Source organism: Triticum aestivum, chromosome 5B (genome assembly GCF_018294505.1).
Source record: "Triticum aestivum cultivar Chinese Spring chromosome 5B, IWGSC CS RefSeq v2.1, whole genome shotgun sequence".
In the NCBI taxonomy this organism is placed as follows: Eukaryota; Viridiplantae; Streptophyta; class Magnoliopsida; order Poales; family Poaceae; genus Triticum; species Triticum aestivum.
Genome location: NC_057807.1, coordinates 461096107 through 461120346, shown reverse-complemented (window position 1 = coordinate 461120346; position 24240 = coordinate 461096107). Strand labels below are relative to the sequence as shown.

General features: G+C 44.5%; 1 pseudogene; it reads right to left on the bottom strand.

Moving 5' to 3' along the window:
• Positions 1-17200: 17200 nt before the first annotated feature.
• Positions 17201-21030, bottom strand: LOC123112468 (disease resistance protein RGA5-like; annotated as a pseudogene).
• Between the last annotated feature and the right edge of the window lie 3210 nt (positions 21031-24240).

The window sequence follows — 24240 nt, the reverse complement described above, 5'->3', positions numbered from 1 at the left end:
TATGGGTGGAATAGAATATGGTGGTGGAGGTTATGTGGAGAAGACAAAAAGGGAGAAAGTCTCACATCGACGCGGCTAATCAACGAGCTATGGAGATGCCTATCAATTGATGTCAATGCGAGGAGTAGGGATTGCCATGCAACAGATGCACTAGAGCTATAAGTGTATGAAAGCTCAAACTGAAAACTAAGTGGGTGTGCATCCAACTTGCTTGCTCATGAAGACCTAGGGCATTTGAGGAAGCCCATCGTTGGAATATACAATCCAAGTTCTATAATGAAAATTCCCACTAGTATATGAAAGTGATAACATAGGAGACTCTCTATATGAAGAACATGGTGCTACTCTGAAGCACAAGTGTGGTAAAAGGATAGTAACATTGCCCCTTTTCTTTTTCTTTTTTTTCTTTTTTTCCTTTTTTGGGTGGGCTTCTTTGACCCCCTTTCTTATTTAGGCTTCTTTGGCCTTTCCTTTTTTTCCTTTTTTTCTTTTTTTTCATGGGGCAATGCTCTATAATGATGATCATCACACTTTTATTTACTTACAACTCAATATTACAAGTCGATACTAGAACAAAGATATGACTCTATATGAATGCTTCCGGCGGTGTTCCGGGATGTGCAATGATCTAGCATAGCAATGGCATCAAAAAACGGACAAGCCATGAAAACATCATGCTAGCTATCTTATGATCATGCAAAGCAATATGACAATTAATGCTCAAGTCATGTATATGATGATGATGGAAGTTGCATGGCAATATATCTCGGAATGGCTATGGAAATGCCATGATAGGAAGGTATGGTGGCTGTTTTGAGGAAGATATAAGGAGGCTTATGTGTGATAGAGCGTATCGTATCACGAGGTTTGGATGCACCGGCGAAGTTTGCACCAACTCTCGAGGTGAGAAAGGGCAATGCACGGTACCAAAGAGGCTAGCAATGATGGAAAGGTAAAAGTGCGTATAATCCATGGACTCAACATTAGTCATAAAGAACTCACATACTTATAGCAAAAATTTATTAGCCCTTGAAACAAAGTACTACACGCATGCTCCTAGGGGGGAGGTTGGTAGGAGTTAACCATCGCGCGCCCCCGACCTTCATGCAAAGATAAACAATCAAAATACAATGCGCGCCAATTTGGTTACATAGTTAGTAGACCATACGTGCATGCTTCGGGAATCACAAACCTTAACACCAACATCCTTACTAAACACAACCATCTACTAGTACCTCCCACATATTATCATCTCTATATCGCAAAACTATTGCAAGGAATCAAACATATCATATTCAGCGATCTACAAGTTTATGTAGGATTTTATGACTATCCATGTGAATGACCAATTCCTGTCATGTATCTAAATAGATAGAAGTGAATCAAGAAAGTTTAATTCTTTCTATAAAAGATATGCCCACGCTCTAACAAATATAAGTGAAGCAAAGAGCATTCTACAAATGGCGGTTTTCTATGTGAAGAGAAACAGGCAATCCGGACTTCAAATGATATAAGTGAACCACATGAAGCATTCTATAAAGCCATACTCAAAAGATTTAAGTGAAGTGCAATGAGAATTCTATAAATCAACCAAGGAATATCTCATACCAGCATGGTGCATAAAATAAAAGTAAAAACTAAATGCAAAAGACGCTCCAAGACCTGCACATATCGCATGAACGAAATGAGTCTGAAAACATACTGATACTTGTTGAAGAAAGAGGGGATGTCTTCCGGGGCATCCCCAAGCTTAGACGCTTGAGTCTCCTTGAATATTTACTTGGGGTGCCTTGGGCATCCCCAAGCTTGAGCTCCTGCCTCTCTTCCTTTTCCTCATATCGAGACCTCCTCGATTAGACACTTCATCCACACAAAACTTCAACAGAAAACTCGGTAAGATCCGTTAGTATAATAAAGCAAATCACTACTCTAAGTACTATAGCAAACCAATTAATAATTTTTTTTTGCATTGTGTCTACTGTAATATAACTTTTTCATGGCTTAATCCACTGATATAAATTGATAGATTCATCAAAACAAGCAAACTATGCATCAAAAACAGAATCTGTTAAAAACAGAACAGTCTGTAGCAATCTGAACATCCACCATACTTCTGGTACCCCAAAAATTCTACAGACATTAGAAAAAATAAAAAAGTTGTACAGAAAGACAGTGCAAAAAGAATCAGAACCATTTGGTGTTCCAATAAAAAATGTAAAATCACGCACTACAGCCAAAGTTTCTGTCCTGCACCGTACAAACCAACAAGCATTGTAAACATCCTAAAGGCAAACCTTGGCACATTATTTTTATAATACAATGGAATTGTACAAGGGGATAATTATTTTTGTTGAAAAGTTTCTGTAATCAAGATTCACAAAATTTCCGTGAGCATGAACAAAGTTCAAGGCTAGCTCCCACTTCAACAATGCTTGTCTTTCTCACTTTCGCTTTCCTTTTTGAAAAGTTTTCAGTTCCCCTCTTTATTTTTTTTGTTTTTAAACTATATAAAAGCACTCAACAGAAATAAATGACTCTCTAAAATTTCTGGGTTGTCTCACTAGTAGCGCTTTCTTTAAAGCTATTAAGCTAGGCATATAGTGCTCAAGTAATGGATCCACCTGGATCCCAAGGTATATCAAAGCCAATTTTAATTAACAATGATTTGTAATTTAGTAGTGAGCACAAAGTAACATATATCAAGCAATAACAGTGTCTAACTCTCTTCCTATGCATCGGCATGTCATAAAAGAACAATTCATGCACACAAAGTAAAGGCCAATGCATAGTATAAGAAGTTTCTTGCAATTTTATCGTGTTGGAAACATAGAGAGGTGGAGATATAGTTCCTCTCTCATAATAATTGCAAGTAGGAGCAGCAAGCACATGCATATTATATCTATCAAAATCATCATGTGAAGTAGTAAAAGGCAACCCATCAACATAATCCTTAATAAGCACAAACTTCTCCGATATAGTGTAGTTTGGAGAATTCAAAAGGATAATAGGACTATCATGCGTGGGTGCAATAGCAAGAATTTCATGTTTAACATAAGGAACTATAGAAAGTTCATCTCCATAAGCATAATTCATATTGGCATCTTGGCCACAAGCATAGCAAGCATCATTAAAAGGGGATATTTCAAGAGAATCAACGGGATCATAACAATCATCATAGCAATCATCATAGTAATCATCATAGCAATCATCCTTCGGTAAGCACAAAGGGAAATTAAACAATGTATGAGTTGAAGAGTTACTCTCATTAGAAGGTGGGCACGGGTAGCTAATCCGCTCTTCCTCCTTTTGTTCTTCGCTCTTCTCATCATCTTTTCCATCCAATGAGCTCACAGTTTCATCAATTTCTTCTTCCATAACTTCCTGCAAAATATTAGTCTCTTCTTGGACAGCGGAGAATTTCTCAATATATAGTTTAACATAGGCATTAGAAGCATAATTATCATAACAATATTCAAGTATGGCAAAATTTTCAGATTTGTAGAGAGTAGCATCATACTTTTCAATCAAATAAGAAATTTCATAAGCACCCTTAAAAGCAACAAATTCTTCAATTTTTTGAACATCATAGTAATTATAAACACGCTTAGCATACAAAGATACGATTCCATTATCAATAAACTCACATTGGTAGGGAAGGTGTTTCTTAGGGTTTTTAGAACAACAAGTAACATCATATATTTCACATAAAGTCCAAGCATAGCATTGCAAACGATGAATTTGATCCAGTAAAAGTTTCCCTTTTTCAGATATACGGTGTCGCACATAACAAGCATGCCCATCTAAAGATTTGCCCTCAACTAAGCTAGTGGGGGTTTCAGCACGAGCACAAAGGGATCGAAGATGATCCAAGTAAAAAGCTTCAGGAGTGTGATAGATTTTGAGTGGTTCTTCAACCATTGGTGTAGTAGGTACAACTAATTTTTTTGGTATTTTGCATTTCCTACCCATAACTAAAGATAGAAAACAACCAAGAACAACAAATAAAAATTACTTAGTGATAAAGCAAACAAGCACACACGAGAATATTCACACCACGCTATGACTCCCCGGCAACGGCGCCAGAAAAAGGTCTTGATGACCCGCAAGTATACGGGATAGTTGTAGCTATTTCGATAAGTAAGAGTGTCGAACCCAACGAGGAGCTAAAGGTAGAACAAATACTCTCTCAAGTCCTATTTGCCACTGATATGACTCTACGCACGCTTGATGTTCGCTTTACCTAGAACAAGTATGAAACTAGAAGTACTTTGTAGGTGTTGTTGGAAAGCTTTGCAAGATAATAAAAAGCACGTAAATAAAAAGTAGGGGCTGTTTAGATAAATAAGCAATAAAGTAAATATAACGAGTGTGGAAAAGTGGTGGTAGGAGTTGTGAAATTGTCCCTAAGCAATTGACTACTTTACTAGACCGATAGCAAGTTTTATGTGGGAGAGGCCACTGCTAGCATGTCATCTCTGACTTGGAATTCTATGCACTTATGATTGGAACTATTAGCAAGCATCCACAACTACTAACGATCATGAAGGTAAAACCCAACCATAGCATTAAGATATATTGGTCCCCCTTCAATCCCGTATGCATCAATTTCTATGCTAGGTTGAAGCTTCTGTCACTCTTGCCCTCCAATACATAGTCCTATCAACATACAACTAACCCTATGGTGTGATCCACACGCGCGCTCATATGATGGGCACCAAAGGACAGCAACATAACCACAAGCAAATTAAATCAATCATAGCAATTCATCAACCACCAATGGGACAATGAAAATCTACTCAGACATCATAGGATGGCAACACATCATTGGATAATAATATGAAGCATAAATCACCATGTTCAAGTAGAGGGTACAGCGGGTTGCGGGAGAGTGGACCGCTGTAGATAGAGGGGGGGAAGGTGATGGATATGTTAGTGAAGATGGCGGAGGTGTTGGTGTAGATCGCGGTGATGATGATGGCCTCCGGCAGCGCTCCGGCGCCATCCGAAGCAAGGGGGAGAGATCCCTCCTTCTTCTTCTTCCTTGACCTTCTCCCTAGATGGGAGAAGGGTTTCCCCTCTGGTCCTTGGCTCCCATGGCGTGGGAGGGGCGAGAGCCAGCCCCTCCGAGATTGGATCTATCTCTCTGTTTCTATGTTCTGGTATTCTGCCCTGGCACCGTTTCTTTTATATCCGGAGATCCGTAACTCCGATTGGATTGAAACCTTCGCCCAGATATTTTTCCAAGAATTATCTTTCTTGCGGCCAAAGAAGGGCATCAACCGCCTTACGGGGTGCCCAGGAGGGTGGGGGCGTGCCCACCTGGAGTGGGTGTGGGCCCCTATCTCGTGGCCACCTCGGGCACCGTCTCGTGTTGATTTTACTTCCCAAAAATTACAAATATTCTAAAATAATTCCCTGTCCGTTTTTATCCCGTTTAGACTCTGTTTGATATGGGGTTTCTGCGAAACATAAAACATGCAACAGACAGGAACTGGCACTGGGCACTGGATCAATATGTTAGTCCCAAAAATAGTATAAAAAGTTGCCAAGAGTATATGAAAGTTGAATAATATTGTCATGGAACAATAAAAAATTATAGATACAACGGAGACGTATCAGTAAGCTACGTCGCAAAGTGCTTTTTTCGTAATTAAGCTCGACTTCTACTACTTCAACATGTAATTTTCGTCTTTTACAATTTGACTAGCTTATCCCATGCCATGCAAGACGCTATGTCTTGGAGAGGATGGGTTTTTAAGATCATGAGAGGAATGAAAGAAAGAAAATTAACCTAAGGACCCATCATGGTATGGATTTTGAGGTAAATCTATACAATTCTGAGAGCGTATCCAATTTTGGTTGCCCGGGTTGGGAAGCACTTTGCAAGATGTATGATTTTCAAGAGGGTATGTTTGTCACCATGGATCTTGGTGATCCTTACATCGAGGTGGACAATTTTGACATTTGGGTCCTTGTTGATACGCTTCCAATTCTAGAGCTATGTGAGTTTCTCAAACATAGTTATTAAGTAATTTATATTGTTTATCTCAAAATAGTTGACAGCTTATTTCCATTGATAGCTTATTTTCATTCTTCAAAGATTGTGCGGAAGATGGTAGACAGAACCTACTACACCGATGGCTCTGAGTTAACTTATCAGGAGAAAAATCATATGGTTGCATTTTGTACTGACGTTGAGAATTACAATGCCTATTATCAAACTCCTCCACATTATGGTCAATATGTGCCACTAGTGCACGTGTTGAATCATGATAACTTCCATGGATATACCCTGGTAAGATTTTTTTACTATTACGACATCCGTGCATCTTTTGCATACTTCTAAAACTAAACTACATTGCTAACTACGAAGTTATTACTATGTTTTTCAACAGAAAACCCCGATGGATTGTGTGACTCATTTGATGTATCAGAATGGTCACCTTGATGTTTTGAACATACAGCTAGGTCATCCTACGAGTCTCACCTGTCCATATCGGATTTCTAAAACCGGTGAACACATGGTAATCAAAGAATGGAAAAAATGTATGGACAGTCGTAAGGAGGTTCTTGGAAGCAAGATTGTGCGAAAGGCAAGAATTGGAGACAGGATAATCTCCATTCTCCATAAGGAGAGTCAGGGGCTATCTTATTTTATGTTATTTTCCCTAGGAGAAGGTAGTAGGTCCTAGCTAATACTCATGATCATGTGCTAAGAACAACTAAGTAGGATTGGTTAGATGACTATGATGATGATGTGGTATCGAGAAGAAGTTGTATGATCGATGATGATGAGTATGACTTGTTATTATGATACCAATGATGAGTTATTTATTATTATGATCAATGGTGCATGATGCTAAGTTGTTATATGAGCATGATGAGTTATTATATATATATATATATATATATATATATATATATATATATATATATATATCAGTAGGTGAAATGAACATGGATTAGATTCAAGTGGAGGCAACATGTGGTGCACATCGAAAGTACTACTAATCCAAACACATCGAAAGTACTACTAATCCAAACTAGAACTAGTTTGGATTAGTAGTACTTTCGATGTGCACCACATGTTGCCTCCACTTGAATCTACTCCACGTTCATTTCACCCACTGTTATATATAATAACTAATCATGGTCATAAAATCATATGATGAAAGTACTGTATATAAAACCACAACAAAAATAAGCTGTATTTTTAAAAATACAGGAAAAATTAGCAGCAGCGCTTTTCAGAAGAAGCGCTACTTGTACTTAGTACTATCAGTAGCGCTTACTATAGGAAAGCGCTACTGCTAACTAGGTATAGCAGTAGCGCGTCCATCCAGCGCTACTGCTACTAGTTAGTTGTAGCGCCTTAGTGGTCGCGCTTGCACAAGCGCTACTACTAGCTTAAAAACAAGCGCTACTACTAGGGTTTTCCCTAGTAGTGTGGTGCGCCTCCCTCCTTTGGCCCATGAGGCCCACCAAGTACCGGTGGCCTGCCGAAACCCCTTCCGGCACTCCGATAAAACTTTGGTGCATCCCAAAACCTTTCCGGTGACCAAATAGTATCGTCCTATATATTAATCTTTATCTCCGGACGATTCTGGAGCTCCTCGTCTTGTCTGTGATCTCATCCGGGACTCCGAACAACATTCGGTCACCAACTCACATAACTCATATAATACTATATCGTCAACAAAGTTAAGCGTGTGGACCCTACGGGTTCGAGAATGAAGTAGACATGACCGAGAGGCTTCTCCGGTCAATAACCAATAGCGGGACCTAGATGCCCATATTGGTTCATACATATTCTACGAAGATCTTTATCGGTCGAACCATTATGACAACGTACATAGTTCCCTTTGTCTGTCAGTATGTTACTTGCCCAAGAATCGATCGTCGGTATCTCCATACCTAGTTCAATCTCGTTACTGGCAAGTATCTTTCCTCGTTCCGTAATACATTATCTCATAACTAACTCCTTAGTTACTTTGCTTGCAAGCTTCTTGTGATGCTGTATTACCGAGAGAGCCCAGAGATACCTCTCCGATACACGGAGTGACAAATCCCAATCTCGATCCATGCCAACTCAACAAACACCTTCTAAGATACCTGTAGAGAATCTTTATGATCACCCAGTTACGTTGTGGCATTTGATAGCACACAAGGTATTCCTCCGGTATCCTGGAGTTGCATGATCTCATGGTCGAAGGAATATGTATTTGAGATTAAGAAAGCAGTAGCAATAAGCTGAACGATCCTATGCTAAGCTAATGGATGGGTCTTGTCCATCACATCATTCTCCTAATGATGTGATCCCGTTATCAAGTGACAACACATGTCTATGGTTAGGAAACCTTAACCATCTTTTGATCAACAACGAGCTAGTCTAGTAGAGGCTCACTAGGGACACGGTATTTGTTTATATATCCACACATGTATTTACGTTTCCGGTCAATACAATTCTAGCATGAATAATAAACCTTTGTCATGATTAAGGAAATATAATAATAACCACTTTATTACTGCCTCTAGGGCATATTTCCAATAGTCTCCCACTTGCACTAGAGTCAATAATCTAGTTCACATCACCATGTGATTAACACCCAATTAGTTCTAAGGTGTGATCATGTTTTTCTTGTGAGAGAAGCTTAGACAATGGGCTGCCACATTCTGATCCGTATGTATTTTGCAAATTTCTATGTCTACCATGCTCTGCATGTAGCTACTCTAGCTAATTGCTCCCATGTTCAATACATATCCAGATTGAGACTCAGAGTCATCCGGATCGGTGTTAAAGTTTGCATCGACGTAACCCTTTACGACAAACTCTTTATCACCTCCATAACCAAGAAACATTTCCTTAGTACTCTTTAGGTGCCTAAGGATAATTTTGACCATTGTCCAGTGATCCACTCCTGGATCACTATTGTACCCCTTGCCAAATTCATGGCAAGGCATATATCTGGTACACAGCATGGCATACATAATAGAACCTATGGCTGAGGCATAGTGAATGACTTTCATTCTTTCTCTATTTTCTGCCGCGGTCGGGCTTTGAGTCTTACTCAACTTCACACCTTGCAATACAGGCAAGAACCCTTTTTTGACGGATCCATTTTGAACTCCTTTAGAACTTTGTCAAGGTATGTGCTTTGTGAAAGTCCTATTAGGTGTCTTGGTCTATCTCTATAGATTTTGATTCGCAATATGCAAGTAGCTTCACCGAGGTCTTTCATTGATAAATTCTTATTCAAGTATCCTTTTATGCTATCCAGAAATTCTATATCATTTCCAATCAATAATATGTCATCCACATATAATATTAGAAATGCTACAAAGCTCCCATTCACTTTCTTGTAAATATAGGCTTCTCCGTAAATCTGTATAAAACCATATGCTTTGATCACATCATCAAAGCGTATATTCCAACTCTGAGATGCTTGCACCAGTCCATAAATGGATCACTAGAACTTGCACACTTTGTTAGCACCTTTAGGATTGACAAAACCTTCTGGTTACATCATATACAACTCTTCTTTAAGAAACCCGTTAAGGAATGCAGTTTTGACATCCATTTGCCAGATTTCATAAACATAAAATGCGGCAATTGCTAACATGATTCAGATAGACTTAAGCATAGTTATGGGTGAGAAAGTTTCATCGTAGTCAACCCCTTGAACTTGTCGAAAACCTTTCGCGGCAAGTCGAGCTTTATAGACAGTGATATTACCATCAACGTATTTCTTCTGCTTGAAATCCATTTATTCTCAATGGCTTGCCGATCATCGGGCAAGTCCACCAAAGTCCACACTTTGTTCTCATAAATGGATCCTATCTCAGATTTCATGGCCTCAAGCCATTTGTCGGAATCTGGGCTCATCATAGCTTCTTCATAGTTCGTAGGTTCCCCGTTGTCTAACAACATGACTTCCAGGACAGGATTACCGTACCACTCTAGTGCGGTACGTGTTCTAGTAGACCTACGAGGTTCACTAGTAACTTGATTTGAATTCTCATGATCATCATCATCAGCTTTCTCTCTAGTTGGTGTAGGCATCACGGGAGCGGTTTTCTCTGATGTGCTACTTTCCAATTCGAGAGAAGGTATATCATCAAGTTCTACTTTCCTCCCACTCACTTCTTTCAAGAGAAACTCCTTCTCTAGAAATGACCCATTCTTAGCAACAAAGATCTTGCCTTCGGATCTGTGGTAGAAGGCGTACCCAATAGTTTCTTTAGGGTATCCTATGAAGATGCACTTCTTCGATTTGGGTTTGAGCTTATCAGGATGAAGCCTTTTGACATAAGTGTCGCATTTCCAAACTTTAAGAAACAACAACTTAGGTTTCTTGCCAAACCATAGTTCATACAATGTCGCCTCAATGGATTTAGACGGTGCCCTATTTAACGTGACTACGGCTGTCTCTAATGCATAACCCCAAAATGATAAAGGCAAATCGGTAAGAGACATCATAGAATGCACCATATCTAATAAAGTACGGTTACGATGTTCGGACACACCATTACGTTGTGGTGTTCCAGGTGGCAGGAGTTGTGAAGCAATTCCACATTGTTTTAAATGAAGGCCAAACTCGTAACTCAAATATTCGCCTCCGCGATCAGATAGTAGAAACTTTATTTTCTTGTTATGATAATTCTCTACTTCACTCTGAAATTCTTTGAACTTTTCAAATGTTTCAAACTTGTGTTTCATCAAGTAGATATACCCATACCTACTCAAATCATCCATGAAGGTCAGAAAATAACGATACCCACCTCGTGCCTCAACACTCATCGGACTACATACATCGGTATGCGTTATTTCCAATAAGTCATTAGCTCGCTCGATTGTTCCGGAAAACGGAGTTTTAGTCATTTTTACCCATGAGGCATGGTTAGCAAGTATCAAAATGATTCACAATCAAGTGATTCCAAAAGTCCATCCGTATGGAGTTTCTACATGCGCTTTACACCAATATGACCTAATCGCAAGTGCCACAAGTATGTTGCACTATCATTATCAACTTTGCATCTTTTGGCATCAATATTATGAATATGTGTATCACTACGATCGAGATTCAATAAGAATAGACCATTCATCAAAGGTGCATGACCATAAAAGATATTATTCATATAAATAGAACAACTATTGTTCTCTGACTTAAATGAATAACCGTCTCGTAACAAACAAGACCCAAATATAATGTTCATGCTCAACGCTGGCACCAAATAACAATTTTTGAGGTCTAAACTAATCCAGAAGGTAGATCAGAGGTAGCGTGCCGACGGTGATCACATCGACCTTGGAACCATTCCCGGCGTGCATCGTCACCTTGTCCTTAGCCAATCTTCGTTTATTCCGCGGCTCATGTTTCGAGTTACAAATATGAGCAACCGAACCAGTATCAAATACGCAAGTGCTACTACGAGCATTAGTAAGGAACACATCAATAACATGTATATCAAATATACCTTTGTTCACTTTGCCATCCTTCTTATCTGCCAAATATTTGGGGCAGTTCCGCATCAAGTGACCATTTCCTTTGCAGTAGAAGCACTCAGTTTTAGGCTTGGGTCCAGCTTTGGGCTTCTTCACGAGAGCGGCAACTTGCTTGTCATTCTTCTTGAAGTTCTCCTTCTTTCCCTTGCCCTCTTTCTTAAAATTAGTGGTCTTGTTAACCATCAACACTTGATGCTCCTTCTTGATTTCTACCTCTGCCGATTTCAGCATCGCAAAGAGCTCGGGAATCGTTTTCGTCATCCCTTGCATATTATAGTTCATCATGAAGCCTTTGTAGCTTGGTGACAATGACTGAAGAACTCTGTCCATAACACTCTCAACTGGAAGATCCATTCTCAGCTGAGTCAAGTGGTTGTGATATCCAGACATTTTGAGTATGTGTTCACTGGCAGAATTGTTCTCCTCCATCTTACAGCTATATAACTTGTTAGAGACTTCATATCTCTCAACCCGGGCATTTGCTTGAAATATCAACTTCAGCTCTTGGAACATCTCATATTCTCTGCCTGATTCCCTTCCTTACTTGTTCATTTGATTCAGAGCACTAGGCAGATCTAGCGGGCGTGTAGGCAGATCCAACGAGGGCACATGGGGCGGCGGATCCAAAGCATGCGGCGGTGGTGGCAGGCTAGACAAAGCGTGCATGCGTGCGTGCCAGATTTCCGAGCAGGCATGGCCGCCGCCGCTGCGCCGTCGGTAGGTGCATTTTTTTTAATTTGTAAAATCATATCAGTGACGGGCGGGAAATAAGGACCACCACAAGTATGTTTCCCTGTGAATGGCGGTTGAATAGTGACGTCCGCCATTGGTAGTTTGTGCAGTTAGTGAATTGCTAGTGGCGGGCGCTAGGTAAAGCCCGCCACTGCTAGGTCTTTACCAGTGGCGGGAGCCCGCCTACCACTGATGACATGTTATCAGTAGCGGGAGGTCCATGGCGGGCGCCCTGGGAGCCCTGCCTGCAATTGATGTGCTTTTGACACCCGCCACTGGTAGGCATGCTGTCATTGTGTCATTGCAAATCCTAAATCAAATTCATCCCGTTGTGTTGTGTGTTTGGAAATATCGAGATGTCGGGCTACTTTGCCTTGGTCGCACCCACATTTGCGTTTGCGTACCATCAGAAAATGTTTCCTAATTGTTATAGAATCGACGTCAATTTACTCCGCAGCAGCATAGTAATTTTCTAATAATTCTTTTTAGTAGCATGATTAAGGATGGCAATTTTACTCATGGGTACGGGTACCCGCGGGTACCGTACCCATATGGGTAGGGTATGGGCACACTTTTATACCCATGGATAGTATTCATACCCTACCCATTAAGTCATGGGTAGGGTACGGGTATAGCCCTGTACCCGCGGGTAAACCCATACCTTGCCCATCTGTGAACTAATATTAAGTTGTCGTCTATTAGTCATTAATATGTCATGTGACTCATCTACTCCTATTAACTTAAAAGTATGATGTGATTTCTAAATTTGATAGTGGTCATTTACTCATCAACCTGTCATTGAGCTGAGATAATTTATTTTCTGTCAAATGTGCTATTAATGAGCGTAAAATTGTGAACAACTTGTGTACTATTTGTTCTACCCGTTGGATACGCAATGGGTACGGGTACGTGTCAGGTATGGGTATGGGTAAAGTTTCATACCCATGGGTATGGGTATGGATAGAATTTTATACCCACTGACTATACGGGTATGGGTATGGTATTGCTCTACCCTGCCCATACCCTACCCATTGCCATCCTTAAGCATGACAACCATTTCTTTTCAACATGGCAAAACTTTCTATAATAGCATGACAAATAGAGTATTTCTGTATTAACATGACAATTTCCCAGTGTTCCCTTGAAGTGAGATTTTGAGGAAACACTCTCTGATGACATCATTTGCTCAAACGAGGCTCCTAAAGAAACGTTCATTTGCACAGTTGACCTCTCTGAAGAAACACCCAGGGCGTGTTTGGTTGCCATAGTAAATAGTAGTTGCGTTGCATACACATCTCAACTCAGCCTGGTTCTGAAAAAATAGCTTCATATGCGACATCTGCGAGTTGTTTGGTTGCCTGCATCTAGGGTCCCTGCATTAGGTAGTACGCAAGTGCGCTTTGTTTGGTTGCCTGCATTGGCCCAAGCGGCACATGAACTTGGTGTTTGGTTGCACGCATGAGGTATGATTAAGAGGTAGCACTTCACTTAGCAGACAGGGTTAAGAGCTAGCAGAGGGAAGGGGAGAAGAAGTGCAGTGTGCGCCAGACAATGGCGACTACGGTGGATAGTGGTCGTGGCGTCGTGTCCGACATGACAAGCATGGAGTCGTGGACGAGCGACCCCGTCGGCGGCACGGCGAGCGACACCGTCGGCGAACTAGTTGCGGTGCTCGCGCAAAGACAGTGGACAGAGGAGAAGAATGCAGTGCTCGCGCCATGCTATCGTGAGTGCAGTGGACGAGAGAGGAGGCCGAGATGATCGACGCCGGAAACGACTCCAATGTAGTAGGGCGAGAGAGAGGAGGCGAAGATGATCGACCCCGTCAGCGGCGCGGTGAACTGCAGTGTGCGCGAAGGCATAGGACACAAGAAAGCAGTGTGCGCGTCATTGCAGCGTCAGTGTAGTAGGAGTACGACAGTGAGTAGGCCGAGATGAACGACGCCAGAAACGACTCTAGTGTAGTAGCACGCGGGCAAGGAGATCAAGGGAAGGTCTTCGGCGTCGAGAGGGACGAATAGGAGGGCTCTGAGCAGAGGATAGAGGAGCTCGACATGGCGGCGTCAGTGCAGTAGACTGCTGTTCAAAAAGAGACAAAACTAAGATCGTCGAAACTAAAAATTTACAACACGAATGTTGTGAGGAACTGGGAGATTAGGCTGCTGGTCAAAGGAAATTTCAAATGATCGATCGTGCACGACAAATTTACAAAATTCGTCCAGAATAGCTCCAAACGGGAAAACGAGGTTAAAAACTTAGGGCCGACGAAACTACAAACCGATCACCTGAATGGAACCGTAGCATCATTGTGCATCTTTTCCGTGTAGAGCTTACCACGAATCGAAGCATCGTTGTGTAGATTAGAGGGGCATAGAAGAGAGAAGTTTTGAAGAAGACACCACTTAAACACCTCGCATCCCTCCCTTTGTTTCCAGCTGGCTGCCCTTCCGCTCGGCCTGGCTCCAAAGAAACTGCAGACTGTTGCGTTTCCAGTCAGCTAGGCCCAGAGGTGCTTTAAGAAGCGTACGATGCAGATCTATGTGAGCTACTAAATAGGTATTTCCCGCGCGGGTCTGGTTGGACTGTATGCAGGCAACCAAGCACTCCCCCGGTGCCTCGACCCGACCGAGTGTACCCTCATTGACGCCGCTTCCGCATTCGCCGTTCCCGCACCGTTTCCACACCTCTCGCCACGGCTGAGTCCATCCGACCACGCCCGCTGCGGCGGCGAAGAACCATCGGCAGGTGTCCCCAGCGGGCGGCGGCGCGGCGCCAGAGCTTACCACAAAGGCTGATCGTCAAAAGCAAAAGGCCTGGACGAATGCGCACACGGGGGTCCGGCGGATGAAGAGCAGAGATTTAGTTCGTATCCGGAGCTGAGTCTGGGCATCCTATTATCAATTGCCTGCACCCGATCCATCCTCGCTGTAAGCTGGGGCGAAAGCCTTCTTCAAACCCCCTGCAAAATCCAGTGCAAATTCTTTCAAAGAATCACATATCCGCTCGTGTACCGGTTTTATCTGATCTCCGTTTGTGTTGATTTCTTTACCATTTTCCTATGGATTTGTAATATTTGTTTCTAAATACCATAGTTGACCTTAGTTGAGAGTTTTCAAATTTGAAAAGACAACCTATGGACTAAAGCGTGATCTACAAATGAATTAGCCTTACCATATACGTACATCTTACATAAGTCATTGGAACTGAACCGATGGAGGTCCCATAAATAACAAGTTCATCCAATGAAGGATGAATTTATATTTGTCGGCAATAAAGTTTGGAAGAACAATGGTACCAGGGCCCTTCGATCTAGCATCAAGATCAGCGACATGCACAGTCATTTGACTAGGTCAAACCTAACTTTATACCCGAATTCTACTGAAAATTTGCATGTTTACAACCTAGTACTCCCTCTGTCCGAAAATACTTGTCGAAAAAATGGATGTATCTAGACGTATTTTAGTTCTACATCCATTTTTATCCGTTTATGCGACAAGTAATTCGGGACGGAGGGAGTAGTACCTAGCATGTCCGTACCAGAAGGCACACCCAGCTTCTGGTAATCTGGCTTAAAAGATTCAACTCAAAAGAGAGACGCATATAAAGAGCAGTACAGAGAGATGTCTCTCTCTCTTCACAACAAAATTTTCTTTTCATGAGACGAAGCATTTCCAAACTCGACGGATCATTTGTCAAAGGGTCTGCTGAGTGTCGATCTGGGTCAATAAAGCTGAATTGTATGGGGTTTACAAAACTCAAGAAATCAAATACACAAGAGATATCGTAATAAATAAATTTATTAAGACATCAAAGTGTCAGGGAATTGGTTAAGTTACAAATGAGACGCCGATCAACGGAATAAATCTAAAAGGGCGCTTATAGGCGCCGGTGCGCCGGCCGAAAGTTTCGGCCGGTCCAGCCCGGGGCGTTCGATTTAGGCCACGCGGCCGTTGGATCCAAGCGGAAAAAAAAAACAAATCGCCCCCAGCTCTCTTCTTCCTCGCGGAGTTGGTTGGATCCGCATATCCCGTTCGGGGGAGCGCGGCGCCGCGCCTCTTGTCCCCTCCGGTGGTCGTCGGTCCCCACCCTCACTGGTATTCCTCGTCGCCGCCGGACCCCGTCCTCGCCGGCCGACCTCGTCGCCGGTCCCCGCCCTCGCCGGCTGTCTTCATCGCCAGTTCCCATGCAACAACTCCACCTGCGTTTGCAGCTCTTGACGGCGCGGTTGTAGCTCGGCCGCCGCCCCTCGCCATTGATGCTCGCTGCAGGAAATTATGTCGACGGCGGCCGTCGGTCAATCAACGCCATTTGGAATGGATGTAGCAAAAAACTTCACCAGTAGTAGCAAAAAAAACTACGGTTGCAGCAAAAATCAAACACCGTCGCCGTCTTTCGCGAGGTCGCAACTCTGCCTTACATGGATGTAGCAAAAACTTCAGCGGTAGTAGCAAAAATCTACTACGGTTGCAACAAAAATCGTCGTTGTCATCATCGCGAGGTCGCAGCTCCGCCTGATGGATGTAGCAAAAAACTTCGCCAGTAGTAACAAAATCCAACTGCGGTTGCAGCTTCCCCTTGTTGTGCAGTTTCATTGAAGCTTTTCTGTCTATGGTTGAAGCTTTTTTCAACAGCTGTTGAAGCTGTTTTAGGTGACAGTTGCAACATTAGTATACACGGGGTGCATCCAGCCATGGCGGCAGGCAGCCATGGCGGCCGGCGAGGGAGCGCCTGGCCGCCGGCGATGGAGATCGTGGTCGCCCAGTCGCAGCCCGGGAGGAAGGGGGAAGGGGGGAGGGGATGCGCCTGCGTGAAGGCTTGAGGTAGGGGATGGATCTGGCCATGGCGGCAGGCAGCCATCGCAGCCGGCGAGGGGAGCCTGGCCGCCGGCGATGGAGGTCGTGGTGGCCCAGTCGCAGCTCAGGAGGAGGGGGAGGGGGGAGGGGACAATGCATCCAGGGGAAGGCGCTTGCGCGAGGAAGAAGAAGTACAGAAAAAAAACGTATGGGCAGCGTACGTGGAAAAGAGCGAGCGGGCGAGGGGCACCGGCCGAGCGTTCGGCCGGTGCGCCGATTCCAAATGTTTCCCAATCTAAAAATATGTAACAGAGGGATGTCTTGGGTGCATCCGTGCGGCGTCCTTGAATGCAGACTCCATAGTATCGTATTTATGTTTCAGATTATTATTGCTTGAAACAGTAGTAATACTCAAGTCAATGTCCAGGAGGCAGAGTAGGCACTCCCACTCCATGCCAGTTGGTGTGGCGCCTCTCCACTCTTGCCAGTCGAATGCCAGAGCGAGCCTTTGGAGCTTGGGCATAGCTCCTGGCTCGAAGCTCAGATTCGCGGTGACATCTTCATCGGACTGGAAATCAAAGCACTCTAGAACCGGGAACAACCCCGTGCGGACCACCACCTTGTCTTGGGAGACGTCCGACACGTAGAACCTGGCGAAGACGAGGGAGGGAAGTTTTCCAAGAACACGAACCATGTCACTCGGCAGGTACAAGACACGCAGAGAGAGGATCCGGAGGCAGCGTAACTCACCAATCCATTTTGGAACTATATTAAATGACAAACCTTTCAAATGGATTGTCTGGAGATAGGGTGGAGGATCGGACAATGAGTCCAACTGGCTGTCGTAGCCATCGTATTTATGCCAGCACTCGAGGGAGAGGTGCTTGAGGTCTCCAAGCATTCCAATGGAGGAGAGCAAAGCATCGAAACATCCAATCGTCATGCCTGGGAAGTAAGTGGGCACACGTAACTTCAAATCCTTCAGGTTGGTCAGCTCGCTGAGGCCATTGATTTCCTCCAGAGAACTCTCTGAGATGTCCGAACAATGCAGGGTGCGGACTGATTTCATGTTCTGGATCCCTTCAGGAAGCAATGTGCACTCTGGAAGTATCAAATGAAACAAGTTGGCCAAGCGAGTGATATCTGATGGGAACCTTTGTATGGGACGACAATGTAACTCAAGAATTTCCAAATGCACAAGCCCTTGAATTTCTACAGGCAGCGCTACATCCGCGGACAAAGCTGAAACCTTCAAATACCTTAGTAGAAACAAATGGCCAGTTGTCCTCAGGTCGATTGTCGTTTTCCAATTAACGGAAACTCAAAGGCAAGCACCCGTAGATACTTAAATTGTGGAAGAGGAAGCATGTACTTGGACTCTCCAAACTGTGTATATGATCGGACTTGTGACATGCTAGTAGCAAGGGTCTTCGACATTGCACCATCAACACTTGATTGGAGAGATAATCGACGAACTTTGTACTCACGACTATTAAATCTTGCCATGTCTTCATGCTTATATGCCACACTGATGAAGTTATCCTCTTTACTCTTGCTTAGGATCAAATCAAGCATCATGTCGTGTATCCTGCATGTAATTACATCCCCATAGCATGTTTCTTCAGGCTGAATCAGACCTCTATTGATAAGCTCAACGAAATAACTCTTGGCAACGTCTTCCAAATCTGCTCCATGCAAATTACAAACAAATCCTTCGGCTATCCATTGTCGAACTAGGTCATCCCTAATGATCAAACGGTCTTCTGGATACATGCCAAGATATAAAAAACATGGTCGGAGATGAATAGGAAGATGCGTATAGCTAAGGTTTAATATACCCCTCATCTCGTCCAAGGTGGGTTTTGTGGCAATCTTCGCGCCAAGAGAATTCTTTATGCTCTCCCATCCATTTGAAGATCCTGCTTCATGGCTAGCTAATAGGCTAGCTATGGTGATAATTGCAAGTGGCAATCCGCCACACTTCTTGAGAATTTCAACTGAAATTTCTTTGAATTGTATCGAGCAGACATTTTCAGACCCAAATACTCTATTAAAGAATAATCTTCTTGAGTCTTGCTCTCCAAGGGGCTTCATTATGTAAAGGCAGGCACGGTCATTGTGACACGCCCTGGCAGCTACGTCATCCAATCGTGTGGTTACCATTACTCTACTTCCATTATCATTTTCAGGAAAGGCACAACTAATAATGTTCCATGTCGATTGATCCCACAAGTCATCCAATAAAATAAAGTACCTATTGCAATTTTTGCACAAGTTATTCATAAATTATGTTCGTATACGATTATAAGGTATAGAGAAAGCATCAAAACTAAAACGAAGGAAACAAACATAGTAAAGGATGATGACCATTGTCTTTCAAAAATAAGGGGGACATATAGAAATATGGCAAAGTTTGTAATGAAAGGAAACCTTGGGGGTTCAATGTCCTAATTTTATTGTCCCAGATTATAACGACTTATATGCTTGCCACATAGAGGTTCATTTATTATAATGGACTACAAGAATAAGACATATAAACATGCTTTGTGTTTACAGTTTTGATCCTAATACTAATCTTTATGAACCAGCACAAGTTTTTTATAGCCGAACCGCCACACAATATTTTGGATTGGCCTAACAAAATCTCTTCGTCATGACTCATGGGTACAACTGTTTAAAAGTAAATGTCTCTCGGGAAATCATACAGCTATCAAGAGAAGAACAAATACCTTTTATGTTTGAGGTGTTCTCTAAGCTGGTCAATGAAGTCTTGCAGCTCGTGAGCATGAGAAGACTCCTGCAGTCCAAGCTTGAATTGTAGGCCCCACCCATAAGGCTTTTCATATCAGGTCTTTGGGAGACCGAAACAAATGCCTTACTGTTAAATTGCCCTCCAATCTCATTATACACCTATTTGGCAAGTGTAGTTTTACCCAAACCTCCGAACCCCACAATAGAAACTACTTTGAGTTTCTTCTGTGAATCCATTAACCAATTGACAAGCTCTTCTTTTGGGCCATCAATACCCACCAGGCATGCCGCATCCTTGTAGATCGCCGACATCCGGGGATCCACAACCGCAACACCACGACTCGAATTGATGCAACCATCAATCTTGTATCTCTCGCGTCGAGCATTTGCTTCCACCGCAAGAACCTTGAGCTCCTTGATCCTCTTCGCTATCTTATGACGTCTCCCCAGCCTCCTAAGACGCTGAACCATCTTTCTAACAAAGCCTGCCTTTAAATGGGTACCTTCAATGTCATGCATGAAGTCATCGATGCAGTTCTCCATGTCATAGGACATCTCTCTTATATGGTCCCTCCGGTTCTTGGTCGGGGGATCAAGCTTGTCCATAATCTCCATCTTGTCAAGGAGAGCTTTCATGGCACTAAGCTCATCCTTGAGGAAGGAGGCATGCCTCCTCACCCCTGTGAGCATCTTGTACTCGTCGCTGAGCAGCATGGTGAGCTTGCCGAGGAGCAGGTCCAACACCCCTGCCATTCCGACGAGCTTGGTGAGCTTGCTGCTTTTGTGAGTGAGAGCAAGCAATCCCAACCCAGTAGCGGAGGCAAATCGCAAGTTCTCGACAGCGCTGCCCTGGAACCAGAGAGAGAGAGGCGGTGGGGGTCAGTGACTCAAGCGGCGGTGCGAGCTAGTCGAGAAACTGGACGCCGGAGGAGCGTGCCGCCGTTGCCATGGCCAGAGACTGCCTTCCAGAGCTCCCCGCCACCGGATCTGGGCGGGGAAGGTTATGAGGACAAGGGGAGGGCGTCACCCTGGCCAGGTGGTCCTGTCCGTGCCGTCGTTGACAGGGAAGAGGGTGGAGAAGAGGCTCCGTAGAGAGGGGAGAGTTGCTGCTGATGCTGCTGGGTTTGGGCGGAGAGAAGACGATCAGCTCGCCAGAGACCAGAGAGAATGGGACGGCCGGAGAGATGCTCAGCTCGACCGAGGACGGGAGAAGTGGATATTTTTTCTGAGTGGCCATGATAACGCAGCACGTCAGGCAGCTCGGATGGTGGAGCGATGAGTCTCGACGGGTAAGCAGTCCAACGACGACGACGAGGACCCGAGCTGGTAAAGGCGACAATCGACAAGCAGCACGCGCGTTCCATTAATGAAGTAAGAAAAAATTGAGCATCGAAAATGATATGTTGCCTACCCCTTTGCTGAAGTGCTTCAAGAGCACGCATGCTGGCATGCATATGCGTTGGCAAGTTTGAAAATGGTGGATTGACGCCTTTGACGAGCACTCATGATTTTTATTCTAGGCACCTACGTGTTACGTGAGGAGAGGGCTTACGTAGGCCACCCTGAAATTCTTTTCTTTTTTCCAAATGATAACGTCCACACGTGTGGCATGTTTGCACATCGCCCACGCGCCTTGGTCCATGTTGATTCTGTTTTACACGAATCCTAAAGGAATTTGTTAGAATCTGAGTGCCATGTGGGCATCATCGACTGGTTCCGATAAAAAAAACTGCCCTCCCGAGTCGCCCCCGCGAGGCGACCGGGAGGCGCCCCCAAATCCCCGCCGGCAGGCTTCTCGTCTCCCGTCCCTTCCCTCGCCGCCGCCACAGGGCGCGACCGGGCGAAGCCCGGCCGGCGTCGGCGGCGGCGGGGCCCCCTTTGCCTCCTCGTGCAACAGTTCTTCGCGGGCGGACGTGGCTGCTCCGAGGTGTGGTGCGGCGGCGACGGGGCACCACAGCGCGGCGCACGCCGGAGGTTTGAGGCGGCGGCAGATCGGCCGCGCGGTAGGCTGCGGATGGTGGCGCATCGGCGACCTCGCTTCCCCGTGGCAGGAGGTCTCGCGATCTGGTGCGTCGCGGCCGACAAGGACGGCGGCGGCGTGACCGGTCGGTTCGCGGCGGCGTGACCGGATCGGTTCGCGGCGGCGCGACCGGATCTATGCCCATGCGTGGGCCTTGATCGCTGGTCTGCCGTCGGCACGGTGGTGGGTGCGACTCGTCGGCAGCTGGGCAGATCCGCGGGATTCTACCCTTGTCTGGTCCTTGACAGCGCGGGCAACTCCAGGGGAAACCCTAGATCTCCTTGGGATCGAACGATGATGGCGCTTTTGCGTTGTAGTCCCTCTTTAGGGCATTGTTTTGGAGTTTGCTCCGGTTGAAGGGACCAGCGACGTCAGCGGCGCATGTCTGGTGGAGCAACTGTCGATGAAAATCGCGCCGACTACGGTCATGGCGGACGATAGCGGCGTCTTAGATGTCGTTCCCTTGTCGAGGCATCGTCATTGCAGTCTGCGTCATCAGGCTCGGGATGCTACGGGGGAAGCCCTAGATCTGGGTCTTTCGGTTCGGACGATGATGGCGTTTTATCGCTTTCCCTCCCGGGGGGGCATCGTTTTGGAGTAAGTGATGGCTGGGGGGATGGTGGAGCGGTGCTTCATCTCACACATTGATGGCGGCGGATATCGGCGGCATGGCGCTGTGGAGGCTCGGCGTCCGATGCACGGAGATGGACTCACGCAGGAGGAGGTTGTTGTGCGGCGTCATGGTGACATCGATGGCAGAGTGGCCAGACAAGGTAGAGGCCTCAATATGATCTGAAGACGGACTTGTGGAAGATGGCGGCGACGACACACGAGTGCGTCTGACCGGATTGTGCCCCAGACCCGGTATGTGGCTCGGCTGGGGCTTCCGAATGAGTTTCGGCTTCCGGCTTTTGATGTTAGGCTTAGGTGAGTGATTTGGGTAGTGACCCAACTAGCACCCCTTCATCATTTTGGATAGGAGTAGTGGCATATGCTACCAAGATGGTGGATTCAGGCACATTGTTGTAATATTTTGTAAGGTCCTCGAGAATAATTAATAAAGTGGCCGTATGCATCTTCCAGATGCAGAGGCTCGGGGGCCATCCTCCTTTTCTAAAAAAAATGTGGGCATCATCGTGTGTGTGAGCGTTGGAAAGTTCGCCCACACGCCCCGCAGCACGCGATTTACCAGCTGCGCTGTGTGGGCGAACTAGTTTCTGCCCACAAAGTCACCACCTAGTCCACGCGCGTGTGGGCGAACTGCTTTTCGCCCACACGACACTCGTACGTTGTTGGTGGGCAACTGCAGTTGCGCATACGTGGCAACTAGTTAAATACACATGGTAACTATGATTCGTTGCTAGACAGCAACTGCAGTTGCAGCAACCAGATAAACATACATGGCAACTATGGATGGACCACGTCGCTATCAGAACCATTCAATGTTGTCCAACCCTCGACCAACTTTCCAAGCAAGCTGGTCATGCCAGAAGCAAACTCCCCGACTAGGTGCTCACAAGTGCCCTGACCTGATCAGAAAACAGAAAGTAACAAGTTCCGAACACATTAGAACATGTGCATAAGAAAAAGAAGGCAAAAAATAGTAAAGAGTGGTCAAATGCAAGAAAACATCATTCAAACAACAAAAAACATGCTTCATTACCTCAACGGGACAAGATGGAGCTAAATGCACATCCATCCACTTGCCGAAATTATGTGGCCCACCAAACACACTGTAGTCTATGGCATGCTTGACCATCAGCTGAAAAAATAGCAAAAAGAAAAAAGGTCAAAATAAGAAGCAATGACTATGGTCATGGATTGCAAGGAAAAAGAAATCAACGGGAACGGCAAAGTTGCCATATGGAGATAACCATGGTTGCCAAGTTCTTTATGAGTTGTTAAACATAGTGAAAGCGGTGAGGTGGTCCAATGGAATGCACAGACAAAGTTGAATGCACAAATTATAATATGGATGCCAATTAAAATACTGTGCATTTGCCACACATAACCAAACGTGTTTGCCATGTTGTATACGCTATATAATCCTCTCCTTAAAAAGAAAAACTATGAACAACCAATATGGATCAGTTTTGTTTTTTCATACTATTTCCAACAGTGAACTTCCAGAAAGCGGTGCAAGAAAGGAGACAAAACTAACCTGCAATTTCCCATATTTTGTATCAGATATTCTGTCTGCGGCAAGCACAGCCTTGACAACATCATAACTCCAGGCAGAGACAGCACACTTATGTGGAGGCAGCTGACCTCCTATCTCAGTGAAGTCGACAATGGACAAATCAAGACGATCGACGTACATGAGCTGTTTTACATAATAAAGCGAGTAAGTAAATCAGAATATGTCACTGATCAGTGTTGTGCAAAAAAGGAAAACAGATAAAAATGCGGGGAAAAAGAAAAAGGAATATGACTACGGTTTA